At 54.1% G+C, this 14108-nt stretch overlaps 1 protein-coding gene across 2 annotated transcripts in view; it reads left to right on the top strand.

Annotated features, from left to right (window-relative positions):
• The first annotated feature begins 256 nt into the window (after positions 1 to 256).
• Cpne2 (copine 2) overlaps positions 257 to 14108 on the top strand; it is a 35669-nt gene continuing 21817 nt past the window's right edge. Inside the window, exon 1 of one of the 2 annotated variants that reach the window (XM_040740788.1) lies at positions 257 to 414. The gene's annotated coding sequence lies outside the window, so the exon portion shown is untranslated. Of the gene's footprint in view, positions 415 to 9663; positions 9826 to 14108 lie in introns of those variants that run through there. The other variant, XM_005078610.4, reaches the window with a different exon arrangement.

Consider the following 14108-nt stretch of genomic DNA (forward strand, 5'->3'; position numbering starts at 1 on the left):
GCGTCTTCAGCTCGAGAGCAGCGCGCGGAGCTCCGCGGTGCCAGACGCCCAGCGCGGCGGGCCCGCGGCTGGGTGCGAACCCGCGGCGTCGCGCCGAGAGGCAGCCTGCCGCGTCCAGGTCTTCGTGGGCACAAGCCGGGAGCGGGACAGGTTCCCGTGCAGCCGGGAGAGCCGCCCCTCCAGGAAGCGCCCGCCTCGCGCCCGCTTCCCGCCCACATCCTCCCTCGACAGGAGGGAGGAGCCCGCGCCGCAGTCGCGGCCCGAGGAGGGCCGGCCCTAGCCCGGGCGAGCGCACGAGTGGGCACGGCCGCGCGGGCAGCGCCCTGAGCCTGTCCCGCGTCGCCGCCCGGCCGACAGCACAGCGCGCGGGGATGCCCCGGCGGCCCGGAGCACGCTGAGGCTGCGGGACGCGCGGTGAGTGGGGCCCGCGGCGGGTGCGGTGAGGGCGGGCCGGGCACTGCGCGTCCAAGTTCGGCCTGGGGCTCAAAGGGGACCGGGTTCTGCCCGAGGGACTCCGACGTCCGTGGCCGCCTCCCTCCCCCCCCCCCCCCCCCCCGCAGCAAGCCCGGTGACTCAGCTATCACCCAGCCACGCGGGGGCGCCCGTCTGCGGGGGGGCTGGTGGCTGGGCGGCCTCAGGGACACTGGCTAGCTGTTTGGTGGTGGTGGTGGTAGTGGTTGGGGGACCCTCTTCCTCTGTCAGATGTCGGGAGGGCGTCGGGGAGATGGCGTCCCATTGCCACCAGCACAGCTGCGGGAGGCAAACGGAGGACCGTGGGCTCTAGAAGGGCAGGGCGCATCCCTTGACCCCACCCTGACCCCGACCCGGCCCTGCTCAGATTGGCCCTAGGGCGGACTCCCTGCCCCGGCCGGAGAGAAAAGATGGGGAATAGTGCTGGGCAGCTTTCCAGAAGTCGGAGTGTGTTTGCAAACTAGTTTTTGCGCAAAAGCTGTCTGGCACCTGTGTGTTCCAAGGGGTGGAGGAGGAAGCGAGAAGCCCTTCTTCCTTCCTTCCTTCCCATCCCCGCGGCGATGCTCCTGGAAAAAATAAAGGAGACCAATGCTCCTCTTTCCTTCTCCTCCCCTCCCGAATCCTCACCCTACCTTTGGTAGGCAAGCTTGTCTTTGGGTAAGGGGCTACCTCAAAAGGGGGGCTGGGAGCGCCCAAGGTCACAGGTGCGATAGCAATCTGGAACTGTGTGGCCATTCAAAGGGTCTGCCCTGTGCTCTGATTCTTCCTGACCCTTAAGTATTCTGGGGGAAAGGTAAAGGTCTTTGAAGATTAGCCCGGCTGTCCTTTGTTTTGTCTGACCATAGATCTCCATCATGTAGGGGAAAGTGTATTATTCTGCCCCTTGAGGCATTTACAGCTTCCATGGTTCGTAGCATTGTTGCCAGGATGAGTCCCTAGTCCAGGGTCAGGGTCCTACCTTCCTGCCATCCTTCCTACAGAGGAAGGGTGCTCCCTTCTTCCGCCTTCTTCCGGGCTGCCGAAGCTGTAGCATAACTGCCAGAATACAGCTCCCTCACCTTGGAGAGCATGGTCTCAGGGGGGACTTGGTGCTGGCTAGTCAAATTGGGAGGGCCTGGTCACCCTGCCATCTTGGCAGGGCAGCTGGAGAGGGTAACCGTCCAGACATGCTGTCTAGGAGAGACAATATAAGGTCCCCGATGTTTGAGGATTGAGTCAGGGCCAAGGGTGCCTCCTGGTTTCAAGTCCTGTGTTCTCTGACCTCTGGTCACCTGGCTGCAACTCCCCTTGTGAAGTCAACAGTGCTGTCTGGATTGGAAGGGAGGCATTTTGGTTGTCTGTCGTTTCTGGTGGCCTATGGACAACCTCAATTTGGGAGTTGTGAGAGACCTGCCTTTAACACATTTTTGTGACCAGAAGTGGGATGGTGGCCTCAACTCTGCACCTCGAGTTCATCTGTAAAGTGGGCTCGTTTCCAGGGCCACTTGGAACCTGACCAGGCCCAAACACCCTCAAGGAGTGAGTTTATTGCCACCCTTGCAGAGGGCTTGGTGAGCTCTGGGGCTGTCCTGACATAGTGATCCAGCCTGCTGGAGTGGGCGGATTCATCAGATGCATTTCTGCATGGAAAACCCAGGACAAAGGCTGTGGGTGCTTGAGTTCTCCTGGCCTCTGTGGCTTCCTGCCTTCATGCCTTGACATCCCCCCACCCCACCCCACCCCTGCCACACCTGCCACACACACACACACACACACACACACACACACACACCCCTCTTTAGGTCTGGGTGTTTTTCTATCTGTGAGATGAGGCAAATTGCAATAGCAGCCCATTTGCAGAGCCGTAGGGAGGCTACGACCAGGGAATGGGGCAGGTGTTCTTACAAGTGGGGAACCCCTCATGATGGTCTCTGATTATATTTCAAGCCCTCCCCCAATGTGTGAGAATCAAAAACTCGAGGGGACTACATGAAGAAGAGCGTCAGATGGAGCCTCAGTTTCCCTATCTGTATAACAGTGAAGTGTGAACCCTCTGTTCCCTTTTCTTTCCGGGTAATTGTGTGTTTCCTTAAAGAGAGTTGTGAGGATCAATTTAGATGACAAAGGGCCTGTGTGCCAGCGCTGTGACTGGTGCGGGAGGCACTTGGGAACAGCTGTCATCCCCATTGTCCCTGGGAATATTAGCCCACTTGATTCGCATAAGTGCATTCAGAACCCCTTTGGGATTGTTTCCGGGGCCCTTATCCACCTTTCCATGCAAAGATGAGTCCTGGAATCCAGACACTGGCCCTCGTGGGCTGTTCTGGGGGCAGAGGCCTGGGTAAGAAGACTCTGCCCGACCCAAGTGTGAAGAGCAGTATCTGAGGTGGTGCATTCCATGTGGGTTCCCCGTCTCCCCACCTGGGACTGCCCTCACTGGGCTCTGAGGCTTGCACAGAGGACAAAAAAGCTCTCTCTAGTAATTGCACTCCTGTCAGGAGGAACAGCATCTTTGCCTGCTGAGAAGCTCCCAGCAGCTCCTGCCTTCCCCTCTTACCCCTCCCCTTCCCGACAGGCTGGGGCCTCAGAGGCGGGAGCAGAAAGAACACCTCTAGAAAAGGGCCATCTCCCTCTGCAGCCAGCACATGGCTTCAGAAAGGTCAGTATGGACCCTGGGGAAGCAAGAGGCTGGGTCGCCCTGCCGTCCAGGCCGGCGGCTGGAGGTGGTGACCACCCAGTCACGGAGAGCCAGCTTAAGGTTCCCAGAGCTTGAAGACTAAGCCGGGGCTCGAGGTGCCTTCTGTGTCCTATGCCCTTATTTGCTCCCTGACTCTGGCTCCCGTGGAGGTCAAGGAGATCACTGTTCAGTGTGTTGGAGCACTGTCTCCCTGTCACCTACAGCCTCAGGGTTGTCCCCTGGAATCTGAGAGGAAGAGATGGGAGGGAGAAGGCATGTCCTTGTCCCTTTGCCTTTGTTTTCCCCAGGGTATTGTCATTTGTCTGAGTACCAGCTCCTTACCTCCCTCTTCCTCCAGTGGGCACTGAATAGGCTGTGCCTTCATGCTCGAACAGTACCTGGGACATAGTAGGTGCCCAGTAAAATGCCGTGTGAGGAATGGGAGTTTACCCTTCGTCCCAAATGAGGTCCTGAGTGTTGGGTGACAACCTAGAGGATTATGAGCTTGCCTCTCTTGAGTCCCTGGAGGGTCACCAGTTTCACTACCCTGGGTGCCAGGGATTTGATGTAGTGGAGGTCTCCTTCCCTCCCTCCCTCCCTTCCTCCCTCCCTTCCTTTCCTTCAGTTGACTGGCTAATTGATCATTTATTTGTGTTGCTGAACCTCAAGCATGCTCAATGAACTGCCCTACCACTGAACTCTAGCCCCAGTCCCTGACCTCAGTTTCTTCATCTGAGAAATGGGCAACCTAAGAGCAGAAGCTGGCCCTTTCCTGTACACAGTTGGCTGTTGGACTGCTTAGCAGATGTGACCCAAGAAGCTCATCTGGGCGAGGGTATATCAGTGGTATAACCATGGTTGAGGTGGTCTCTGCCCCTGGGTTGGAGAGCTTAGGAAGGACAGAGGGGCATCTGTAGCCACACCCCCAAGACTCAAAGGAGCCTTGACCATACCTTACTTCACAGTCAGAGAAACAGAGGGGAGAGATTCACACATAATTAGGCAGTGCCTAGTTGCCCCATGGCACTCCCCTGATGGGTATGAGCACCATAGAGGGAGTCAAAGGTCAAGCCCAATCTCGGAGTGAAACTCTGCATTAGTTAAGGCCTTCTCTCTGGCCAGACTCGCTCCTGAGGTCCCCTAAGTGCTCAGAGCACTCAGCAGCCTGGAGAACTCTGTATCCATTCCTCGGCTTCCAGGGGGGCAGGAGAGAGGCATGGTACCCAAGCTGACTTTGCAGACCAAGTGCAGAGACCTAGAAGGGAGGAGCTGGTAGGAAATGCTACTGCCTTGCTGTCTGGTGACCACTTGGCCAGCAGCCCCTGTAGTAACGCTGGGAAGACCCTAGGTGGCTGAGCTGCACGTGGAGCCTGGAAGCCCTGAAGAGCTGGAGCTTAGGTGGGACTTAACCAGCCTCCTGCCCGGTGTGGCCTAGCCCAGCATAGGGTCCCAGGAGAGCATCAGAGCCAACCCCTGCCGCAGCCCTTGCCTAGCTGTCTACATCTATATTTATCCCTATAATGGCCTGGTTGCCTGGCAGAGTGTGGTGTCTTTTAAGCACAGCACCCGGTACCATAGCTAAAGTAGAACGTGGTTTGTGTACAGAGCTTCCTGGTCCCATCACCTTAGCCAGAGTTAAGTGTCAGCCTACTCCTGGGGCTACATGCCACTTGGCAGGAGCCACACAGCCACAGCATGCAGGAAGGGCCCCTGTGAGTTAGAGTCTTGGCTCTGAACCTCTCCTTCCCCAACAAGCAGGGATGTTGAGGTGGTGGGATTGAGGTCGGGGTTCCTATATGGCTGGAAGATGAGAGGCGCTGCAGCCTTCTAGCACAGAATGTCAAAGGATTTGCTACTCTAAAATCCCAGAGTTCAGCTAGACGTGGTGGCGCACACCATTGATCCAAAGCCTCAGGATGCGGAAGCAGGGTGAATCTCTGGGGTTTCAGGTCAGCATGGTCTACATACATCCAGGTTAGACCAGCCGGAGCTGCATAGTGAGACTCTGTCTCAAAAGACCAAAAGCAGAGAGATGTACTTGTTGCTCTTGCAGAGGGCCTGGGTTCAGCTCCCAGCAGCTCCCAGCCATCCACAGTTCTAGTTCTACAGGATCTGATACCCTTATCTGACCTCTGTGGGCACCAGACACACACACTATGCACATATATACATGCAGGCAAAACATTCATACACATAACGAAGAAGAGGGAATTCCAAGAAGTCCCAGGCCCAGGAACTTCGTGAATCTGTGATCCTGGGCTTCTGTAATTCCCTTTTCCTCTCCCAGCCATGTTCCTTAATATGCTCAGCTCCCATTCTGTGCATGTCGAATGTTGGGAACACAGAGATGAAAAGGAGGCTGAGTCTGGTAGCACATGCCTGTCTCCCAGCACTCAGGAGGCTAGAGCAAGAGGGTTGCTGAAAGTTTACAGCCAACCTGTGTACATATCAAGACCTACAGCAAAACTCCAACAGAGTTTCAACTTGGTGGTTTCAACTTGGTGATATTGGATTGGTTCTCCTTAGTGACCAGGAGAGCAGCAAGGGCTTTGCAGAGGAGTGGGTGGGTGGGTTACTGTCCTAGCCCCCCTCTCTCCCCACATCTGCTTAAGCATTGTATTGTGAGTTCATCCTGATACATATATACATACATACATACATACATACATACATACATACATACATACATCAAGACCATCTCAAAATAAAGAGGGCTGAGTGTGTGGCAGCAACTCGAAAAAGAAAGAGAATCACCCCCAACATAGTATACTATGACAAAGCCGTGCAGCTGGATTCAGAAATGGGAACAACCAGAAAGCCCTGTTGGAACCTCATGTAGTAAAGAGCATAGTCAGAGCCATGAGCGGGAGGGAGAGGACCAAGGGAGTCCTCCTGGGGGGACTGAGAGGGGAAGGGGACCTCTGAGGGACTTATCATTGTGATGCAGATGTGTCCTGGCATTTCCGTGCATATGATGCAAGGGACTGGGGAGATGGTTCAGTCAATACAGTGCTTATGTGGCAAGAACCAGTTCCTCGAACTCAGGTAACAGTAACCCCAGCTGGGAAGACGATAAGTGAATCCGTCCTTGGGGCTCAAGGACACTCAGCCTAGTCTTACACGGGAAGTTTCAGGCCAATGAGAAACCCTGATGAGCTGCGTGGTATGGCGCACGCCTTCAATCCCAGCACTCAGGAGGCAGAGGTAGGCGGATCTCTGTGAGTTCGAGACCATCCTGGTCTACAGAGTGAGTTCCAGGACGATCAGAGCTGTTACATGGAGAAACTCTGTCTTGAAACACAAAAACAAAACAAAACAAAAAAAACCCTGAGGAATGACATCTGAGGTTGTCCTCTTGACTCTACACACACACACACACACACACACACACACACACACACACACACACACACACACACACACACACACAGGCTCCAGAGAGTGGTATCAAGAGCACTTAGCCTGGGAGCCAGAAGGCAAGAAGGCAGTCAGCCAGCCGCCACTGACAGTGGGTGTGATCACATGGCCACGAGGCCTTGATCAGGAGGGAAGGTGAAGCTCATGGTACACTCAGAATGGGATTGGGCCTTGCTGCGACTCTCCTTTATTCCAGTTTTGTCTCTGTTGGAGTGGCCATGTCCAACTTCCCCTTCCCTTTCAGCTGACAGGTGGCCTGGAGCTCCCACGTGTGAGAAGTCAGAGCCCCATACTGGTTCCCTCAAAGCTCCTGCCCCTCAAAGCTCAAGGTTGCTTGGATGGCTTACTGTCTCTGTAAACTTAGCTGGGCTATGGTGACCAGTTGTTTGGCCAAATACCATTCTAGATGTTTCTGAGAAGGTGTTTAAGATGTGATTAATGTTTAAGCCAGGCTTTGGGCAAAGCCGATTATCCTCCGTGCATGGACTCAATCCAGCCAGAGGCAGAGGCTGAGCTTCCTACAAGATGAGATCTTGAACCTCAAGACCACAACATAGAAAAACCCTTCCTGTTTCCAGCCCATGCAGTCCTCCAAACTTCAGGGTTACCCGTCAGATCCTTTTGGTTTTTTACCACTTTCTAAAAATGTACACTAGTGTTTTTTGCCCGCGTGTGTGTCTGTATGCAGGCGTCAGAAGTCCTGGAACTGGCGTTACAGACAGGTGTGAGCTGCCATGTGGGGTGCTGGGAATTGAACCTGGGTCCTCTGGAACATCAGTCAGTGCTCTTGACCACTGAGCCATCTCTCTATCCCCCAGTCCTCCACCAACAGATTCTTTAAAACCAACCTCTTGCTGTGCAAAGGCAGACATGCTACTATCTCGGTTTCTTTGGAGGGTCCTGGTGATGTGTTTGCTCTCTGTGTTCTTGGGCTTTGCCGCCTGGTCAGGGGGTGACAATGCCCTTCAAGACCCTTCCGAAGCCTCCTGAGAGTTGACTTAGCAGCCCTCGGGGCCAGTGGGCAGTGGGTAACTGACTAGTTAGTTGAGGGTTCTAGTTAGCAGAGAATTACTATCTAACTAGGCATGGTAGGGCTTGTATGGAAACCAAGTGTAGCTTAACTAGGCTACATGCAGGCCAAGCTAGAGCCATCCCCAAGGCACGGTACTGGCCTCAGGTGTCTGTCTCCTTGCTCCTATCATGGTGGCAGGTGGGCAGCTTCAAGCTCTCTCTGGGGAGCCTGTTAGAAACACGCCTGCCTGCCAAACCCATGGTTTGTGTGTGCCTGGTCTCCTCCACCTTGCCTGCGTGTTCATAAACGGGTTGTTAGGTGTCTCCCTAGGGCTTCTGATGGGGCCAGATGGCAAACTTCTGATGCTTTCTGGAACCATGCTTGGAGCAGGAAGCCCCAAGCTTAAAGCTACACCCCATTCGAAGGTGGTGCCCACTCAGGTCCTTTGGCTTCTGTGACCCTTGGGGTCTCAAGTCAGGGTTGGCTAGAAACCTCATGTCCCAGTTCTGGGTCCAGTCCCTGGCCCCATGCTCCACCCTTGGCCTAACCGGCACGGTGCATTGTGCCCACAGCAGGAAAAGGCAATAGAGAGCCATGTATCTCAGTCCGTTTCAGTCCCTTGGCCCTTCGTTTGGCCACACATTCCCCTGAGTTTTGCTCTGCTGTCTCCACCCCAGAGATTAAGAACTACTGGTAATAACAAGTTTGCTTTATCTTAATCCTCACAACAACCCAGGAACATGTTTTATTGCCTTCTTTTACAGAGGGCAAAACAGAGAGAGAGAGAGAGAGAGAGAGAGAGAGAGAGAGAGAGAGAGAGAGAGAGAGAGAAAGTTAAGTAAGCAATATGCCCCTGAGGTCACACAGCAGAGAAATACATGGCAGAACCAGAGGTTCATGTTACAGGATACTATATCTAGAGTCTGTGCATTTAACTGCCACTTGGTACTGGCCAGAGGACCCAGGGTCTATGCAACTGCCACTAACAAGGCTTTGTAACACTTTGCTCCTTGTAGTCTGCATTGAAAACATATTTTTTTCATCTTCCAAATATCAGGCCGGACACACCGTTGTGTGGGGGTCAGAGGACAGCTTCAAGTGTTGGTCCTCCTTCTGCCTTACTGGAGGCAGGGTCTCTCTCTCGTTTGCTGCTGTGTACGACAGGCTAGCTGGCCTGTGAGCTTCTGGAGGTACTCCAGGCTCTGCCCACCGTCTCACCACCCACGCTCTGGGCTTACCAGTCACACACTGCCGCACCTGACTTCATGTGGGCTCTGGTGATTCAAACTCGGGTCCCCATGCTTGTAGAGTGAGCCCGGTACCCACTGAGCCTTCTCCCCAGCCCTGCGAATGCCGTTTTGACGGTTATCTACTGCCTCCTAGTAGGAGTCCTTATTGGCAGTCCCACAGACTTCCAGGCCCTGGAGTGACCACACCTGAGCCTCTTGGGGCTGAGCTGCTGCTGCTGGGCGCCTCTTGCTCACTTTCCCCTCCTGTCTCTGTCTGGGTCCCCAGGGCTCCTGCAATTCACTGTCTGCTGGGCCTGTGTCACTTGGCATCTCCTGTCACTATCACCTCAAAGTTGGGGTCCTGCCATCTGGCTCAGCTCCAGAGTCCCCTCAACTGCCTCAAGCTCCTATGCTCCATCTATCCCTTCAGCATCCTCTCTGTTAAGTAGGACTGTCGCTTCTGTTTCCAATCTGTCAGAGAGTTATGAAAGTCCAAGGTTGGAGAAGTGGCTTTCTCTCTTGAGCAATGTAGATGAGTAGCCTGATGCTGGGTTCCTGACTCCTCTTGCATTTATTGCATTTCTGCATTCATGCTGCAGGGCTGGTGGCGGGGAGGGGGAGAGAGGGGCGTATATCACTGCATGGGCCTCCCTTGGAACTCACGTTGTGGGAGCTTGTGGGGGAGTGTGTAAAACGATTGTAGGATACAGCAGTGACGGAAAGAAATGCTGTGGAGTAGACAGATCACACTGGCTCAAGTGACTGGGGAAGGCCTCTGAGAATGCTGACAGCTGGGACCCTTCAAGAGCATTTTTGGCAAATGGAAGGGCGGGAGCAGAGAGCTTGGTGCAGGTGACAGGTGGGCATGTTTGAGATCAGAGGGGCCGCCTGTGAAGCTTGGAGAACTGAGGAGGACGGCGTGAAAAGGCTCAGCTCAGCCTGGCTCCCTCAGCCTGGGCTGGTGCCGGGAGTTGTATGATCTGGAAGGGGAAGATTAAGAGACTCTTTGACTTACACGACTGAAGAGTCCCTCTGCCAGGGTAAGGGACAGCTGCGTAGGCCAGGCGTTGCTGAGCAGGAGAGTTTGCAGTTTGCCAGCCACGGCAGGGGAAGTGGAGGCATGAGGCTGATGCTGGCCGCAGGCGGAGGTTACCCCATGGGACTTGGGAGAGGGAGGGCAGGAAGTCACTGCCATGAACTACTAGAGTTCTGGCCCAAGCCACAGTGTGCTAGGCGCGTAGCTTGGTTTTAATGTCATCAGAGTCCCTCCTGTATCAAGAGCAGGACGCCTGGTCCTTGTGGCAGTGGCCGTGATTCCGTGTCGTTTTTTCATGTTGTAGACAGCATCTCACGGTGTAGCCCAGCGTGAACTTGAACTCATGGTCCTTTTGCTTCTGCTTCCCGAGTGCCATGCCACTACTACTCTTCAGCCCTGTCGCTGCGGCACTGGGACATACAAGGGACGTTTGTTGGGTGAATGTGTGACCAGCGACAGGCCATTTCCAAGTCGTTTCTGTTTGCCTCCTTTAGTTCATCTGTAAACAGGACTACTGGTTTTGCATCCCTGACTCCAAGCTCTTTCCCAGGGGCCTGTGCCCACCTGTGCCAGGAGTCACGCTCAACCTTGGAGCAGGCTCTTGCTGCCTGCACCCCCTCTTCCAGTCCCAAACCCCAAATTACCTGCAGATGGTGCTGTCCCGGAGCTTTTCTGTCTTGCCCAATGCGCACACAGACCCAACCCCCCCTTAATGACACCTTGCTGCCTTCTGCTCGGGGAGGGGAGGGGGCTGGCCCAACCAGGCTGTGGTTTCTTTTTCCATTGCGTCAGGCCTCGGGGTCCGGATCCCTGCCCCGCTGTAGAGCTGGCACCAAGGGCCACTCTGATCCCCTGCCTGTCCCAACCTCAGACACCATGTGCTCCCCATTTCGGGGATCCAGGAGCTTCCTGCCAGAGGGTAAGTTGGAGATGAGAGCCCTGCCCCTGGTTGGGGAGGAGTCCACTTCCCCGCCCACCATTCATAGAGTTCTGTTTTTCTTCAGCTGGAGCCGAAGCTGGCCCAGGTAGAGTTGTAGTCGGCTTCCCTGGGCCAGGCCCTCTTGGCTATGCTCTCAGTTAGAGATGGGACGCTAGTGCAGTAACAAAGTCCAGGTTCTGGGTACGTGGACAGGACGGTGACTACTATGAGGGTGTGTCCTCAGAGCGGTCGTGTGAGCTTAGGCCTTTGTGTGTGTGTGTGTGTGTGTGTGTGTGTGTGTGTGTGTGTGTGTGTGGTGTACATGTGACCACATGTAGGGGTCCATGCCTAGTATGCATGAAATTCATTGTAGAGGGACCAGTGTTGAAATAGGAGGTGGGTGAATCCCACATGTGGGGGTGGGGGGTAGGGTGATACCAGAGGAGCCGAGGACCTAGTTTCTGTGTCCTTGTTAAAATGTGGGGCCAGCCCATGGGTACAGGCTTGCTATCCCACCTACTCGGGAGATTGAGGCAAAGGGTGACAAGTTCAAGGCCTGCTGGGCTACAGAGTGAGTTCAAGGCCAGCCTGGGTAACTTAGTGAGACCACTCTCTCAAAATTTATTTATTTATTTATTTATTTTGTTTTGTTTCGTTTGGTTTTTCAAGACAAGGTTTCTCTATGTATTCCTGGCTGTCTTGGCATTTGCTTTGTAGATCAGGCTAGCCTCCAACTCAGAGACCTACCTGCCTCTGCCTCTTGAGTCTGTCTCAAAATTTAAAAAAAATGTTAAAAGAAAAAAGGGGGGAAAAAGTGGGGATGTAGTTCAGTAGAACACTTAGCTCACATGTAGGGAACTCCAGTTCCAAACCCCCATCACTACAAAATACATGCATACATACATACAGACAGACCAGACATACATACATACAGACAGATCAGAGACAGACAGACATAAAGTAGGCTTGTCCTTGGTGCTCCCACTCTGCAGCCCTGGCTCTAAGCTTGCCTCTCGGTCCCAGGCTCCCTGGTTTCGTGTGTTCCCAGGCTGTCCCTACTCAGGGTGAGAAGGCCTACCTAGCCCTGGCTTAGGCATGGAGAGATGATCTCACAAGCACCTCTGCTGCTTCCTGGATGGTGGCCCTGGGCAGTGCCCGATTGGCTTCCACTTCTTGTCCCTCCGTTTCCTGTCTGTAAAGTAGGTGATGATCCTCCCATGCCCACCCCAGGCAGAACAGGGGCCATGCGGACACCTTTGATGCCCACTGGCCAGTTGAGGCCTCGCTCTCCATCCCCAGCAGCTTGCACCCTGAGCATGGCTCCTCAGCCCTTCCTACAGAGACTGACTCTTACTGACACGAATAGACACTGCCGGCAAATTGCAGAGCTGTCCTGGTGCTTTGGGAAGTGTGACTATAATGAGGTTCAGGGGACAGCCTGTAGGAGGGGGGGCTGAGGACTGGCTTCTTCTCTCTCCATCTCCCTCCCCGCCAGGAGGTCCTGTCTGCAGTGTCCCTTGGGGAGCTGGCATTGGGAGGAGCTGTGGTCTTCCCTGGCCTGCTGAGGGACAGCAGCTGCGGCTCCTTAACACGGCGGTCAGCTGTCTCAGGCAAAGTGAGCGTTTGAGAGGACCAGACGACAAACGTGTCGGCGTATGTCATCCCAGCACACAGCAGACAGAAACAAGGATTATAAATTCAAGGACAGCCTGGGCTACAATAGTGAGAGCCTACCTCACAGGGTGGGTGAGGGCGACGGCTCAGTGGGTGAAGTTGCCACTAGGCCTAACCATCCCTGGGCTTCTCTCCTTCCAGGAAGGAGGGTACTGATTTACAGGTTGTTCTCGGACCCCCATGTGTGCGAGGAGGCATACCCACCCATCCCCCCACAGTAAACACACAAACAAACAAGTGGATATAAACATCTTTTTTAAATTATTCATTTATTGTGCATACAGTTTTTTATCTGTGTACATGCATGTATCCCAGGAGAAGGCATCAGACCTCATTATAGATGGTTGTGAGCCACCATGTGGTTGCTGGGAATTGAACTCAGGTCCTCTGGAAGAACATGCAGTGCTCTTAACCACTGAGCCATCTCTCCAGCCCCAGATATAAACAACTTAAAGGGCTAGGAGACGGCCCCTGTGCAAGCATGAGGACCAGAGTTCAGTTCCCCAGCGACCGTGTAAAAGGCAGGTGATATGCACATGTAATCCAGTACTGTGGGGGGTCAGAATGGGCAGGTCCCTGCACCTAGATGGCCCGCCAGTCTAGCCAGGTAGGTGAGTTCCAGGTTCAACAAGAGACCAAAAGCCAAGGAGGTGGCTCAGTAGGTAAGGGAGCTTGATCTGTAAGCACGAGGCTCCGAGGACTTGAGTTCGAAGGCCCAGAGTCTGTGTAAAAGTTCAGGCATGACTGTGGGTGCCTATAGTCCCAACATGGAGGGGCAGACCCAGGAGGGATCCCACTGGCCGTCCAGCCTAACTGAAAAGGTAAACTTGAGTTCAGTGAGAGACCTTATCCCAAGGGAGTAAGACAGAGCGATAGAAGAAGACACCTGGCATCTTGTTCTGGCCTCTGTCTGTGTGGCCACGGTGTGTGCACCCTTACATTCATACACACAGCAAAGTGGAGAGCTGTTGAGGAAGACACTAGTGTCAGCCCCGGCCTTCACAAATGGACACCTAAGTGAATGCACTTACATAAAGGGCAAGGAGATTACGCCAACCCTGCTCCTGCCTTGCCATCACTGTCACTAAGAAGTCCAACTATCCGTAATGACCTAGGCTTATACAGTCCCTGTCCTGCACCCTCACTGTGTTTCGGCTAGATCAGGCTGGGGGCTCCGTAGGATCGCTAACCCCAGAGGTGACCAGAACTAGAAAGTGCTCAGTAGGCTATTGGCAGGTCTTGAGATGAGCTAGGTACTCAACAAACAGAAGAAATACATGGGCCTCAGTTTCCTTCCCTGGAAAATGGGATAGCACTACTATATAGCTCCCAAGACTGAAGTAAAAAGCAGTGGGGTCCCACCATGCTCTAAGGTGCAGGGGCATAAGCCCCCTCCTCGGGGATATACAAGTCAGGTGAGCAGTGAGGGGACCGAATATTAGTGAAGCCCTTTGAGGTGTTTGGGAACTGGGCTCATCACCCATGTTAATGTGCATGCATTTGGGAGATAAGCACTGCCTCTGGGAATCTCGAAGAACCGAGGTGAGACAGTGTGTTGACAGATAGGAAATGAGCACAGAGAACTTCATGGCTTGTCTGCAAGGCAGATGACAAAGGGGTCTCACAATCCCTCACCCCATGGAGAGGGTGGACACCTTGTCCTCTGAGGACAACAGATCCACTGACAGTTAACG

Source organism: Mesocricetus auratus, unplaced genomic scaffold (assembly GCF_017639785.1).
Source record: "Mesocricetus auratus isolate SY011 unplaced genomic scaffold, BCM_Maur_2.0 Super-Scaffold_100714, whole genome shotgun sequence".
Lineage (NCBI taxonomy): Eukaryota > Metazoa > Chordata > Mammalia > Rodentia > Cricetidae > Mesocricetus > Mesocricetus auratus.